Here is a 13896-nt window from a genome sequence, read left to right as displayed (position 1 = left end):
TTCGTCTCGAGGTCCCTTCGCGATCCCTGGTCCATTAACTGGTGCGTCCCTGAGGGGGTAACTTTGCATTTACTTGGGCTTTCCTGGTTTCTCCAGATGTGCCCTGACTCCAAAACAAATGTTGAGTCCCACAGACCTTGCTAGTCTGCACTGAACCATCTTTCTCGTTTCTGCATGGGTTGCTGTTGCCAAGGCTTGTTGTGTCCAATCCGGGCACCGACACAGCAGCACTCGACATCCTTCATGGGACAGCTCGAATCCAGCTCCTGGTTGTCCTCGACACCGCCTGGTCCTCGTGGCTGAAGAGTCAAGCTTCACCTCTTTCACCTGAAATCACCCGACATCGGTGGGCATCTGCTCATTGCCTTCCTTGTCACTGGCAAGTGACCCAGACTCTGTCCCCTCTGCTTTCAGGGTCTTCTCATCCTTGATCCAGGCTTGGATCTCTTCGGACACTTCACATCTTCACGGCAGCACCACTTCTTCGCCAGCTCCCATTGAAATCGATGACACGACCCGACACGAAAAGACACTTATGCACCCGTCTTCCCTGGGTGAGGTAACATGAGTAGTCTGGTGCTCCCGTGGGTGCTAGCCCTAGAACTTCCTAAGACCAAAAGGGTTTGGTCCTGACTCATTTCTAAGTGTCCCTAATCTTTAAAAATCTAACCGTGACTTTCCCCTTAGAAGCTAACGGGAGCTCTCGGCTGTGTTCACACCCCGCACACGGGCCCCGTTGATCCCCTGTGTCACTACCTTGGGGGGTTCCTTGTGGTCCCAGCGATTCTACAGGCTCTAGGCCTTGTGTCTAGTTAAGTCGTGGTTCTTATACCACTATTTTAGTATATGGTTTGGCTCGCCCCTAGGACCTGAAGCGTATTTGTGCTATTTTACTGTGATTATTGAAGTGTAACTTATGTTTTTTGAGACTAGGAGGGTGTGTTTAGTAATAAATACATATATTTTATATATATACCTGTTGTGGATATCTTTCATTTAGTGACTCAAGAGATTATAGTCTGGTAAAACAAGCTGCTTTACATTCCTTCAAGACTTAGCCTGAAGGGTGCTCTCCATAGCTACCACTAGGATAGCTTTCAATAAAGGTTGTCTTTAACCTATAACCAATAAGGGGTTGTTTGGACTGATACAAGGTGCCCACTAGAACTAGTGGACAGCATATATCAGGCCAACTTCTCACATCTCGTGACTCTTTCTGCACTGCTCTTGCTTCTTACTGTACCTCTCTTGCTAATTTCTGCACCCCTCTTGCCTCTTTCTGCACCCCTCTGTTGCCTCTTTCTGTACTCTTCTTCACTCTTTCTGCACCTCTCTTGTCTCTTTGTGCACCTCTCTTGTCTCTATATGTACCTCTCTTGCCTCTTTCTGCACTTCTGTTGCCTCTTTCTGCACCTGTGTTGTGTCTTTCTGCACTTCTCTTGCCTCTTTCTGCTTTTCTGTTGCTTTTTTATGCACTTCTCTTGCCTCGTTCTGTATATCTGCTCCTTCTTTCTGCACTCCTCTTGCATCTTTCTGCATCTCTGTTACTTCTTTCAGCACTTCTTGTTGCTTCTTTCTGCACTCCTTTTTCCTCTTTCTGCACCCCTCCTGCCTGTTTTTGCAACTCGTTTGCCTGTTTCTGCACCTTTATTGCCTCTTTTTGCACCTCTCTTGCCTCTTTCTGCTCCTCACTTACCTCATTCTGCACCTCTTCCCTCTTTCTGCACCTTTCTGTCCTCTTTCTGCACCTCGCTTGCCTCATTCGGCACCCCTCTTCCCTCTTTCTGCACCCCTCTTCCCTCTTTCTGCACTTCTCTTGTTTTGTTCAGCACATCTCTTCTTTCTTTCTGCAACTCTCTTTAGTCTCTTTCATCACTTCTCATGCTTCTTTATTCACCTCTGTTGCTTCTTTCAGCACTTCTCTTGCCTTTTTTTTGCACTTCTCTTGCCTTTTCTGCACCTCTCTGGCCTCATTCTGCACCTCAGTTTTTTCTTTCTGCACCCCTCTTGCCTCTCTCTGCATCTCTCTTACCTCTTTCTTCAGTTCTCTTCCCTCTTTCTGCACCCCTCTTCCCTCTTTCTGCACTTCTCTTGCTTTGTTCTGAACCTCTCGTGTCTTTTTCTGCAACTCTCTTGTCTCTTTCATCACTTATCTTGCTTCTTTATGCACCTTTGTTGCTGCTTTCAGCATTTCTCTTGCCTTTTTCTGCACTTCTCTTGCCTGTTTCTGCACCTCTCTGGCCTCATTCTGCACCTCCGTTTGTTATTTCTGCACCCCTCTTGCATCTCTCTTGCCTCTTTATGCAGTTTGCTTCCCTCTTCCTGCACATCTGTTGCTTCTTTCTGCACGTCACTTGTTTTTTTCTGCAGCTCTCTTGCTGCTTTCTGCAACCCTCTTGCCTCTTTCTGCTACATCTTTGCTTCTTTCTGCACTTCTTTTGCTTCTTTCTGCACCCCTCTTGCCTCTTTCGATACCCTTCTTCCCTCTTTCTGTAGCCCTCTTGCCTCTTTCTGCTCCTCGCTTGACTTTTTCTGCACTTCTCTTGTCTCTTTCTGAATCACTCTTGCATCTTTCTTTAGTTTTCTTGCCTGTTTCTGCACCTCTTTTGCTTCTTTCTGCAATTTGCTTGCTTCTTTCTGCACACCTCTTGCCACTTTCTGCACCACTACTGCTTTATTCTGCACTTCTCTTGCTTCTTTCTACACCTCTCTTGTTTCTTTCAGCACCCCTCTTGCCTCTTTCTACATGACTTTTGCTTTATTCTGTACTTCTCTTGCCTCTTTCTGCACCCCCCTTGCCTTTTTCTGCACCTCTGTTGGTGCTTTCTGCACTGCTCTTGCTTCTTTCTGCACTTTTCTGGCAAGTTTCTGCACCCTTCTTGCCTCTTTCTGCACCCCTCTGTTGCATCTTTCTGCACCCATCTTCCCTCTTTGTGAACCTCTCTTGTCTCTTTGTGCACCTCTCTTTTCTCTTTCTGTACCCCTCTTGCCCCTTTCTGCAGTTCTCTTATCTCTTTCTTCAACTCTGTTGCTTCTTTCTGCACTTCTCTTGCCTCTTTCTGCACCCCTCTTGCCTCTTTCTGCACCTCAGTTAGTTTTTTGCACTGGTCTGGCTTCTTTCTGTACCTCTCTTGCAAATCAAATTGCTGCACCCCTCTTTCTGCACACCTCTTCCCTCTTTCTGCAGCTCACTTGCCTCTGTCTGCACCCCTGTTCACTCTTCCTGCACCTCTTTTGCCTGTTTCTACAACTCTTTTGACTCTTTTTGCAGTTCTCTTACCTCCTTATGTACCACGGTTGCTTCTTTGTGCACCACTGTAGTCTCTTTCTGCACCTCTCTTGCTTCTTTCTGCACTCCTCTTGGCACTTTCTAAACCCCTTTTCCTGCTTTTTTGCACCTCTCTTGCCTGTTTCTGCACCTCTCTTGCTTCTTTCTGTACCCCTCTTGCCTCTTTCTGCATCCTTCTTCCCTTTTTGTGCACATCTCTTGCCTCTTTCTGCATATCTCTTGCTTCTTTCTGCAGTTCTCTTGCCTGTTTCTGCACCTCTGTTGCTTATTTCTGCACTGCTCTTACTTCTTTCTGTACTTCTCTTGCAAATTTTAGCACACCTCTTCTGTCTATCTGCACTTCTCTTGCATCTGTCTGCACCCCTTCCCCTCTTTCTACAACTCTTTTGCCTGTTCCTGCAACTCTCTTGCCTCTTTCTGCAGTTCTCATGCCTCCTTCTGTACCTCTTTTGCCTCTTTCTGCATACCTCTTGCCTCTTTTTGCACCCCTCTTGCCTACCATTCTCAAAACCATAGAGACACCAATACCAGTTTTTACATACCCACTCACTGATTCATAGGTCTACACACACATCCGCTCACTTACCCATACAGTTACTCACACACACAGTCACTCATCAATACAGCCACTAATATATACACTCGTACACCCATACAGACACTCTTACAGACACTCACACACTGCCACTCACCCATAGAGTTACTCACACACCTAGTTAGTCAACTAAAGAATCAATCACACTGCCATTTACTCACCTACAGTTATACACACACACCTCACTTATTCATACAGATAGTAACTCATACTTGTACAATCACTGACACAAGCACACACAGCCACTCTCACAATTACTCAGTCTCACATATAGTCACTTATATACTCCAACAGTCACATGTACTGCCTTAATTACTCACACATATGCCACTGAGACATCCATTCACTCACCCACACAGCCATACGGACAGTCACTCACCTATTCAGCCCCTTCCAGATACACTCATGAACCCATGCACCCAGTGAATCACCCACTCACACATCCATGCAGGGAGTCACATACACCCCCACCCACACAAACACTCCGTGACCCATTCAGGTACTCAGACAACCAATCATTAACCCATAAAGACACTCATGTAGCTACTCACCAACCCATTCAGTCACCTACACATCAACTGACAGACTGATACAGACATTCACACAGATTAGTCATTCACCCATGCATTCACACCCATGCATTCACTAAGACACATTTAATCACTCACTTATCAGTCAGACATGCACCCACTAAAATCATCCATTCAGACACTCATATATTCATATTCATAATTACTTTATTCGGCTTTTGTCATTGTAAAAAAACATAAAAGCAGTCACATAAAAATACATCACATAATTATACAAATGTATATACTAATATAACAACTATTTCATAAAAAAAATCATTTAAAAAGATAAAATTTAAGTTAAAAGAAGGAAAATTCTGTGAAACTGGAACATCATGTAGGTTATTATAATTCATTCGATGTCGGAAGATATATTTCAAAAACTTCACTATTATCCTTGCTATCCATTCCTCATCCAGTTGCTGTAAAGCCAGTAATGCTGGACAGCATCTTCTAATTCCGATGAGTCTTAGGAGCGGTATTAACCATTTTTTCCGGTACTCTCTATAGAATTGACAGAAAAAAACGGTATGAATTGTTCCCTGTTTGGAGTTATTGTCACAAGGACAACAAGATAAAACCTTGTCCCAGTTATTATTTGTTGGGAAGGCAACTAAACGATGAAACAAATTCAGCCTAAATCTGACCAATAGAAATCTTTCAAAGGTGGTAAAAACAAAGGTTAGGAAAGGCTGAATATTAGGAGTAATTTGAAGGGCAATACTTTGTTGTACAGTTGATTTTGACCCTTCTTTAGCAATCCAAAGTTCTTTGAGATGGCTAAGAGACTCCTTTTTCAGTGTTTTTCTAGATACCGCTATGATTGAGGTTGGAACTAGGTAATACTTTTCCATACCTAAATCAGTTAAAAAAGATCTTATGTAGGTTAACCATCGGATTTTAGTTACAGAGTCCAGCTCCATACAGTCTCAGATAATTAATTGTGTGAAAAGATTCTTATCCGAGGACCAGATGCGGTGCCAGAGTAAAAGAGGTTGAATTCTGGCTAGGTCTGAAATATAGGGAATGCCTAATTCGATGTGACAATCAAAGGTCGATGCACTAGTGGGAAGAGATAAAAGGTATTTCAGAAAAGCATTCTCGATTACCTGAAATGAATGTGTATCTAGTTAGCCCCACAGACCTGCCCCATATAATGCTACAGATTGACATTTAGCAATATAAATTTTTAGTAGTTCCACAGGAGGTCTCTTGCCCAATTTCTGGGCAATATTAACAATGGCCTTTGTAGTTCGTACGAACTGGAGCTTTCTGGATTCAAATGCTGCTTTCCATTGTAATTTATGGTCAATAATAATTCCCAAATAAGGATATTGGACTGTAGTAGCAATTTTCTCTTGGTTCAAATAAATTTCCTTCTTAGTTTTTTTACTGGGACCAGAAGACATAACAAAAGTTTTTTTTATGTTTATTCGTAAGTCTAAGGAACCCATAAAATCAGAGTATCTATTCAAAGCCCTTTGTAACTCGATTGGGGTTCTTGCCAAAATCACCGCATCATCGGCGTATAATAAGGCCGGGATCTGACGATCTTTAACACGTGGGAGGTCCTGACTCCCCTTCAGCATGGCTCTCTCCAAGTCATTAGTATAAAGAGTAAAAAGAAAGGGGGCCAGGACACACCCCTGTCTCACCCCTCTCTCCACATTGAATGAGGTGGTTAATTCTCCATTTATCCCAAACCTTACCCTAGCTGAGGCATTAGAATAGAGTTCGCATAGAAAATTTAATAGTGCTGTATCTACTCCCATATCCCGTAGTATGGACCATAGTTTCGAGTGGCTGACACAATCGAAGGCCGCAGACAGATCTACGTATACCATATAGACATTACCTCCTTTAGCGGATGTGTATTTTCCCAGTAATAGTGACAGATTTAGGGCCTGGTCAACTGTCCCTAGCCCCTCCCGAAACCCAAATTGAATATCCGATAGGATTTTAGAATCCTCGGCCCAGTCCTGGAGGCGTTCTAATATAATCCTCCCCACCATTTTGCCCACCGAATCTGGTAATGAAATTGGTCGGTAACAGGTGACATCTTGGCGATCTCCTTTCTTGAAGATGGGGATCATGATTGTTTTAGACCATGAAGCTAATAGACCCACCCTGTATGCTGCATTAAGGACCCTTGTTAGGATTGGGGCCCAAAGTTCTAGATTTGATTTAAATAGGTCTATAGGAACCCCGTCCGGGCCCGGGGCCTTACCGTTTTTGCTCGCTTTTAGTGCTGATACCACTTCTTCCATGGTTATAACAATGTTTAGGGGGTACGATGTTCCTGGGGAATTTGAGACTACCAGGTCTTGGGTGTGCCCTTCCATGTAGTTATTTGAAAAAATATTTGAGAAGGGCTCTACCCAGGCCCCCGCATCGATTGCCACCTCAATGGTTGGAGAATCATTAATATTATTAAGAAACGGGGATTTGACTATGGTCCAGAAAGCAGAACTATTTTTATTTTTAATGCTTTTCTGGAGTTGTGCCCATAAATCCGACTTAAGTTCAGATTTTCTGTCTTTTAGGGCTGAGTTATATTTTCTTCTCAGGATTATTATTTCCTGGGGTGCCCTATCTTTTTTTTGCAAAGCTTTTTTTAGTTTGGTATGGGCAATTGTACATCTATGATTAAACCAACCTAGTTTTTTCAAATGGGTAGGTTTTTTTGATTTCACAAACAAAGCTTTATTAGTTGCTTTCAAGATCTCCCCAAAGTGGACCAAAAGTTCAAGTTCCGTGGTGTGCAAATCTAGACATTTAACAATTTCATTAGAGACCTCTTTCATTATTCTGTCTAATATCTCTCCTGGGTCCACCTTTTCCCATTTCAGAGCGTAACCGTTAAGCTTGTCCAAGTAAAGGGAATTTTGTCTCAATATACTAGATACAGTTTGGGGGTTGGGATTCATATGAGGGAAAAAATGTTATGGTCATAGCACAGTGGTCACTTAATACAGTGATGTGTGTATTAAAATCCCTCATCCGATTTCCCACTGAATTTGAAATTAAAATAAAATCTATAATAGAGTGTCTTTCTCTACCTATAAAGGTCGAGTCCGGCCAGTCAGTTTCAGAATTCCTACTGTTAGCAATTACGAGGTCCATATCAATTAATAATTTGTTTAAAGCAGGACCTGCGCCAGTATGCGAAAAGTGGAGAGTTGGTTCCTCTTGTTCATCTGTTAGCCCACACAAAATACCTTTGTTAGTTTTACACAAGTGTAAATTAAAATCACCTCCCCAGATAATGGTTGCACCCTTATGGGATGCTTTGATCAATGTTGTTAAATGAGATGATACAAAAGGGGGTGGTGATGGACGGAGCATCAGAACCAATCAAACACTCACACCCAGTCAACAGATCTGGGTTTGATCCATCACCGTTCTTTAGCCCACTCTGCCACCCCAGTTCAGACATGGCCATCTGCAAATCAGTCTGACCCTGTGCCTCATGGGAACAGTCCAGCCCGAACTGCCAAGCCATGCCTTCCCTGGACCGGAAACAAGCTTCCTAGGACCGGTTTCTGGCATTTCAGCCGTCTTCAGCCAGGCTTGCTTGAATCCAGTGGCAAAGTGAGCAAGGGACTCACGTCTGAGCATACCCTGCCAACTTATGGCGAACAAAGCGGTACAAAAGGGGGTGGTGATGGACGGAGCATCAGAACCAATCAAACACTCACACCCAGTCAACAGATCTGGGTTTGATCCATCACCGTTCTTTAGCCCACTCTGCCACCCCAGTTCAGACATGGCCATCTGCAAATCAGTCTGACCCTGTGCCTCATGGGAACAGTCCAGCCCGAACTGCCAAGCCATGCCTTCCCTGGACCGGAAACAAGCTTCCTAGGACCGGTTTCTGGCATTTCAGCCGTCTTCAGCCAGGCTTGCTTGAATCCAGTGGCAAAGTGAGCAAGGGACTCACGTCTGAGCATACCCTGCCAACTTATGGCGAACAAAGCGGTACAAAAGGGGGTGGTGATGGACGGAGCATCAGAACCAATCAAACACTCACACCCAGTCAACAGATCTGGGTTTGATCCATCACCGTTCTTTAGCCCACTCTGCCACCCCAGTTCAGACATGGCCATCTGCAAATCAGTCTGACCCTGTGCCTCATGGGAACAGTCCAGCCCGAACTGCCAAGCCATGCCTTCCCTGGACCGGAAACAAGCTTCCTAGGACCGGTTTCTGGCATTTCAGCCGTCTTCAGCCAGGCTTGCTTGAATCCAGTGGCAAAGTGAGCAAGGGACTCACGTCTGAGCATACCCTGCCAACTTATGGCGAACAAAGCGGTACAAAAGGGGGTGGTGATGGACGGAGCATCAGAACCAATCAAACACTCACACCCAGTCAACAGATCTGGGTTTGATCCATCACCGTTCTTTAGCCCACTCTGCCACCCCAGTTCAGACATGGCCATCTGCAAATCAGTCTGACCCTGTGCCTCATGGGAACAGTCCAGCCCGAACTGCCAAGCCATGCCTTCCCTGGACCGGAAACAAGCTTCCTAGGACCGGTTTCTGGCATTTCAGCCGTCTTCAGCCAGGCTTGCTTGAATCCAGTGGCAAAGTGAGCAAGGGACTCACGTCTGAGCATACCCTGCCAACTTATGGCGAACAAAGCGGTACAAAAGGGGGTGGTGATGGACGGAGCATCAGAACCAATCAAACACTCACACCCAGTCAACAGATCTGGGTTTGATCCATCACCGTTCTTTAGCCCACTCTGCCACCCCAGTTCAGACATGGCCATCTGCAAATCAGTCTGACCCTGTGCCTCATGGGAACAGTCCAGCCCGAACTGCCAAGCCATGCCTTCCCTGGACCGGAAACAAGCTTCCTAGGACCGGTTTCTGGCATTTCAGCCGTCTTCAGCCAGGCTTGCTTGAATCCAGTGGCAAAGTGAGCAAGGGACTCACGTCTGAGCATACCCTGCCAACTTATGGCGAACAAAGCGGTACAAAAGGGGGTGGTGATGGACGGAGCATCAGAACCAATCAAACACTCACACCCAGTCAACAGATCTGGGTTTGATCCATCACCGTTCTTTAGCCCACTCTGCCACCCCAGTTCAGACATGGCCATCTGCAAATCAGTCTGACCCTGTGCCTCATGGGAACAGTCCAGCCCGAACTGCCAAGCCATGCCTTCCCTGGACCGGAAACAAGCTTCCTAGGACCGGTTTCTGGCATTTCAGCCGTCTTCAGCCAGGCTTGCTTGAATCCAGTGGCAAAGTGAGCAAGGGACTCACGTCTGAGCATACCCTGCCAACTTATGGCGAACAAAGCGGTACAAAAGGGGGTGGTGATGGACGGAGCATCAGAACCAATCAAACACTCACACCCAGTCAACAGATCTGGGTTTGATCCATCACCGTTCTTTAGCCCACTCTGCCACCCCAGTTCAGACATGGCCATCTGCAAATCAGTCTGACCCTGTGCCTCATGGGAACAGTCCAGCCCGAACTGCCAAGCCATGCCTTCCCTGGACCGGAAACAAGCTTCCTAGGACCGGTTTCTGGCATTTCAGCCGTCTTCAGCCAGGCTTGCTTGAATCCAGTGGCAAAGTGAGCAAGGGACTCACGTCTGAGCATACCCTGCCAACTTATGGCGAACAAAGCGGTACAAAAGGGGGTGGTGATGGACGGAGCATCAGAACCAATCAAACACTCACACCCAGTCAACAGATCTGGGTTTGATCCATCACCGTTCTTTAGCCCACTCTGCCACCCCAGTTCAGACATGGCCATCTGCAAATCAGTCTGACCCTGTGCCTCATGGGAACAGTCCAGCCCGAACTGCCAAGCCATGCCTTCCCTGGACCGGAAACAAGCTTCCTAGGACCGGTTTCTGGCATTTCAGCCGTCTTCAGCCAGGCTTGCTTGAATCCAGTGGCAAAGTGAGCAAGGGACTCACGTCTGAGCATACCCTGCCAACTTATGGCGAACAAAGCGGTACAAAAGGGGGTGGTGATGGACGGAGCATCAGAACCAATCAAACACTCACACCCAGTCAACAGATCTGGGTTTGATCCATCACCGTTCTTTAGCCCACTCTGCCACCCCAGTTCAGACATGGCCATCTGCAAATCAGTCTGACCCTGTGCCTCATGGGAACAGTCCAGCCCGAACTGCCAAGCCATGCCTTCCCTGGACCGGAAACAAGCTTCCTAGGACCGGTTTCTGGCATTTCAGCCGTCTTCAGCCAGGCTTGCTTGAATCCAGTGGCAAAGTGAGCAAGGGACTCACGTCTGAGCATACCCTGCCAACTTATGGCGAACAAAGCGGTACAAAAGGGGGTGGTGATGGACGGAGCATCAGAACCAATCAAACACTCACACCCAGTCAACAGATCTGGGTTTGATCCATCACCGTTCTTTAGCCCACTCTGCCACCCCAGTTCAGACATGGCCATCTGCAAATCAGTCTGACCCTGTGCCTCATGGGAACAGTCCAGCCCGAACTGCCAAGCCATGCCTTCCCTGGACCGGAAACAAGCTTCCTAGGACCGGTTTCTGGCATTTCAGCCGTCTTCAGCCAGGCTTGCTTGAATCCAGTGGCAAAGTGAGCAAGGGACTCACGTCTGAGCATACCCTGCCAACTTATGGCGAACAAAGCGGTACAAAAGGGGGTGGTGATGGACGGAGCATCAGAACCAATCAAACACTCACACCCAGTCAACAGATCTGGGTTTGATCCATCACCGTTCTTTAGCCCACTCTGCCACCCCAGTTCAGACATGGCCATCTGCAAATCAGTCTGACCCTGTGCCTCATGGGAACAGTCCAGCCCGAACTGCCAAGCCATGCCTTCCCTGGACCGGAAACAAGCTTCCTAGGACCGGTTTCTGGCATTTCAGCCGTCTTCAGCCAGGCTTGCTTGAATCCAGTGGCAAAGTGAGCAAGGGACTCACGTCTGAGCATACCCTGCCAACTTATGGCGAACAAAGCGGTACAAAAGGGGGTGGTGATGGACGGAGCATCAGAACCAATCAAACACTCACACCCAGTCAACAGATCTGGGTTTGATCCATCACCGTTCTTTAGCCCACTCTGCCACCCCAGTTCAGACATGGCCATCTGCAAATCAGTCTGACCCTGTGCCTCATGGGAACAGTCCAGCCCGAACTGCCAAGCCATGCCTTCCCTGGACCGGAAACAAGCTTCCTAGGACCGGTTTCTGGCATTTCAGCCGTCTTCAGCCAGGCTTGCTTGAATCCAGTGGCAAAGTGAGCAAGGGACTCACGTCTGAGCATACCCTGCCAACTTATGGCGAACAAAGCGGTACAAAAGGGGGTGGTGATGGACGGAGCATCAGAACCAATCAAACACTCACACCCAGTCAACAGATCTGGGTTTGATCCATCACCGTTCTTGAGCCCACTCTGCCACCCCAGTTCAGACATGGCCATCTGCAAATCAGTCTGACCCTGTGCCTCATGGGAACAGTCCAGCCCGAACTGCCAAGCCATGCCTTCCCTGGACCGGAAACAAGCTTCCTAGGACCGGTTTCTGGCATTTCAGCCGTCTTCAGCCAGGCTTGCTTGAATCCAGTGGCAAAGTGAGCAAGGGACTCACGTCTGAGCATACCCTGCCAACTTATGGCGAACAAAGCGGTACAAAAGGGGGTGGTGATGGACGGAGCATCAGAACCAATCAAACACTCACACCCAGTCAACAGATCTGGGTTTGATCCATCACCGTTCTTTAGCCCACTCTGCCACCCCAGTTCAGACATGGCCATATGCAAATCAGTCTGACCCTGTGCCTCATGGGAACAGTCCATCCCGAACTGCCAAGCCATGCCTTCCCTGGACCGGAAACAAGCTTCCTAGGACCGGTTTCTGGCATTTCAGCCGTCTTCAGCCAGGCTTGCTTGAATCCAGTGGCAAAGTGAGCAAGGGACTCACGTCTGAGCATACCCTGCCAACTTATGGCGGACAAAGCGGTACAAAAGGGGGTGGTGATGGACGGAGCATCAGAACCAATCAAACACTCACACCCAGTCAACAGATCTGGGTTTGATCCATCACCGTTCTTTAGCCCACTCTGCCACCCCAGTTCAGACATGGCCATATGCAAATCAGTCTGACCCTGTGCCTCATGGGAACAGTCCATCCCGAACTGCCAAGCCATGCCTTCCCTGGACCGGAAACAAGCTTCCTAGGACCGGTTTCTGGCATTTCAGCCGTCTTCAGCCAGGCTTGCTTGAATCCAGTGGCAAAGTGAGCAAGGGACTCACGTCTGAGCATACCCTGCCAACTTATGGCGAACAAAGCGGTACAAAAGGGGGTGGTGATGGACGGAGCATCAGAACCAATCAAACACTCACACCCAGTCAACAGATCTGGGTTTGATCCATCACCGTGGTGATGCTCCGTCCATCACCACCCCCTTTTGTACCGCTTTGTCCGCCATAAGTTGGCAGGGTATGCTCAGACGTGAGTCCCTTGCTCACTTTGCCACTGGATTCAAGCAAGCCTGGCTGAAGACGGCTGAAATGCCAGAAACCGGTCCTAGGAAGCTTGTTTCCGGTCCAGGGAAGGCATGGCTTGGCAGTTCGGGATGGACTGTTCCCATGAGGCACAGGGTCAGACTGATTTGCATATGGCCATGTCTGAACTGGGGTGGCAGAGTGGGCTAAAGAACGGTGATGGATCAAACCCAGATCTGTTGACTGGGTGTGAGTGTTTGATTGGTTCTGATGCTCCGTCCATCACCACCCCCTTTTGTACCGCTTTGTCCGCCATAAGTTGGCAGGGTATGCTCAGACGTGAGTCCCTTGCTCACTTTGCCACTGGATTCAAGCAAGCCTGGCTGAAGACGGCTGAAATGCCAGAAACCGGTCCTAGGAAGCTTGTTTCCGGTCCAGGGAAGGCATGGCTTGGCAGTTCGGGATGGACTGTTCCCATGAGGCACAGGGTCAGACTGATTTGCATATGGCCATGTCTGAACTGGGGTGGCAGAGTGGGCTAAAGAACGGTGATGGATCAAACCCAGATCTGTTGACTGGGTGTGAGTGTTTGATTGGTTCTGATGCTCCGTCCATCACCACCCCCTTTTGTACCGTTAAATGAGATGAGATCAGTCGGAAAACTACCCGTAAATCATAATCCTTTAAGTTATTGTAAAAATTAACAAGGAGAACCAATTCACCTTTAGCAAAGCGAATGCTCAGTATTTGAAAATGGACATCTAAAATAACTGGAATGATATGAACATTTCCTAGCAAGTTAGTAATATAGATGATTAAACCACCCTTTGCTCTGCCAGAGGGGGTAGAGACAGCAGATGAAAAGTAGGTTTTGTAGCCTACTATATGTATTACATCTGTAGTCCACGTCTCCTGTAGGCAGATTATATTTGAATTTTCAAAAAGAGTAGGGCCCTGACCATTTTCAATTTTAGGGAATAAACCTGCTATGTTCC

The sequence above is a fragment of the Triturus cristatus genome, chromosome 2_2 (genome assembly GCF_964204655.1).
Source record: "Triturus cristatus chromosome 2_2, aTriCri1.1, whole genome shotgun sequence".
NCBI lineage: Eukaryota > Metazoa > Chordata > Amphibia > Caudata > Salamandridae > Triturus > Triturus cristatus.
Note: the sequence above shows the minus strand (reverse complement) of the source record.